Genomic DNA, 2,031 nt, shown 5'->3' with positions numbered 1-2,031 from the left:
GGGTAAAGTGTCCTGCACTGGATGCCATCGGCAGCTGGGTGTTACCAGACTTTGTGCACAAGTGTAGGCCTTCCTGAAAGTTCTCAGTAATTAATACCCCTGGGGTTTGGAGTTCTCTGGCTAAGATACTGGACTCAATGCTCCCATTTCAGCAGTTCAGGCCCAGTCCTTGGATGGAGGATGGAGACTCCATAAGTTGTTTGTTACGGGATTAAAGGGGATTAAAACAAACACACCAAGACAAGAAGCAAAACATAACATGAAATAAAAGACAAACCCAGATAAATGGAAAATACAGGATCAGGCAGGTAATTAGAATAACAATGGGACACATACACACACACAAACATAACCAAAGTATTCCAAAGGAAGTATAAGAGACTGACTTGGTGAGCAAAGGAAACCAAAATGATATTGACCAATTAAAAACAGAGCTAACTTAACACTCAGACCAGAAAACTCAGCCAGAGCAGAGTGCCAACTGGGGAATATAGCAGAGGAAACATAACAAATTAACGTACATGGTGAAAAAAGAGAGTGAAGGGGATAAAAAAGAAGGGAGAGAAAAGAGAAAAGGAAGGGGTGAGAGAAAGGATTAAAAGAAAAAATAGAAAAGCAAAGATAAATAGACATGTGAAAAAGATTTGTATATATTAAGGAATAGCTACAGCAGGAAAAGAACAATAAAAAAAACAGAACAAAAAATAAAATAACAAAAAAGGAAGAAAAAAAATCTTAAAAAAAAAAAGGAAAAATCCACAATTCCACAAAAAGCCAATGTAAAGTTCGAAGTATGTAGGGGGAATAAAAACTGTGATTTAAAAGAAAGAAAAAAGTTCTCAAGGTGCCGGTTCTTCTTAGTCGTGGAGTTTGCCCCCAGTGGATGGGGTTGGACGAGTGTCCTGTGATGGCTTCCTGGCTGGGGGACTTGTGCCTGTGTGCAGTTTGACGGAGCTGGATCTCATCTCTCTGAAAGGCAGCACAGTCTCCAGTAGTAGGTTTTGGGGTGTCTGTGGGTGGGCAGTCCACAGGCCTTGGGCAGTCCTTGGCTTTGGCAGCGGCTCAGGCAGTGACACTTCCACGTCTGCGTCAGAGTAGCCCTCTTAGCGCATCCTCACTGCTGCCAGCCCCCTGCTTCTCCCTGGGGTCTTTGCTGTAGCTTCTGCCCACAGCCCCACCTGTGCTGCAGGGCAAAGCTTGCTAGGCAGAGGCTCCTGTGGCATGTTTCTCTGTTCCCTGACCCCACCCTCTGCTCTGCCGAGATTTGTGTGCACGTCTCTCAGCACCCCGGGCCGCCCTCTGTTGGGAGGTTTTTAATTACAGTTTCATTACTTGTGATAAGCCTATCCATATTTTCTATTTATTCCTGGGTCAGTGTTGGAAGGTGTTTCCTTCAGTTAAGGAAAGTGTACCTTTCTAAGAATTTGTCCATTTCTTCCAGGTTGTCTGTTTTATTGGCATATAGTTGCTTATAGTAGTCTCTTATGACCCTTTGTATTTCTGCAGTGTCGGTTGGAATTTTTCATTTCTTATTTTATTGATTTGAGTCCTCTCCCTTTTTTTTTTCTTAATGAGTCTGGCTAAAGGTTTATCATTTTTACCAGAAAACTGCTGGTACTAATCAGTGAATTTAGTAATGTTACGGGATATAAAAATTAATGCATAGAAATCTCATGCACTCTTATACACTGACAGTGAAAGATCAAAAAGAAAAATTAAGGAAACAATCCCATTTACCATTGCAACAAAAACAGCAAAATACCTAGGAATAAAGCTACCTAGCAAGGCAAAAAAAACCTCTATTCAGAAAATTTTACTGATGAAAGAAATCAAAGATGACACAAACGGAGCAATATACAATGTTCTTGAATTGCAAGAATATTGTGAAAGTGACTATACTACCGAAAGCAGTCTAAAGACTCAGTGCAATCCCTGTCCCAGTGGCATTTTTCACATAGCTAGAACAAAAGTTTTATAATTTGTATGGAAACACAAAACACTTCAAATAGCCAAGGCAATTTTGAGAAAGGA

Source organism: Bos indicus, chromosome 16 (assembly GCF_029378745.1).
Source record: "Bos indicus isolate NIAB-ARS_2022 breed Sahiwal x Tharparkar chromosome 16, NIAB-ARS_B.indTharparkar_mat_pri_1.0, whole genome shotgun sequence".
NCBI classification, from domain to species: domain Eukaryota; kingdom Metazoa; phylum Chordata; class Mammalia; order Artiodactyla; family Bovidae; genus Bos; species Bos indicus.
The sequence above is the reverse complement of the archived record's forward strand: the minus strand, read 5'-3'. Positions refer to the sequence as shown.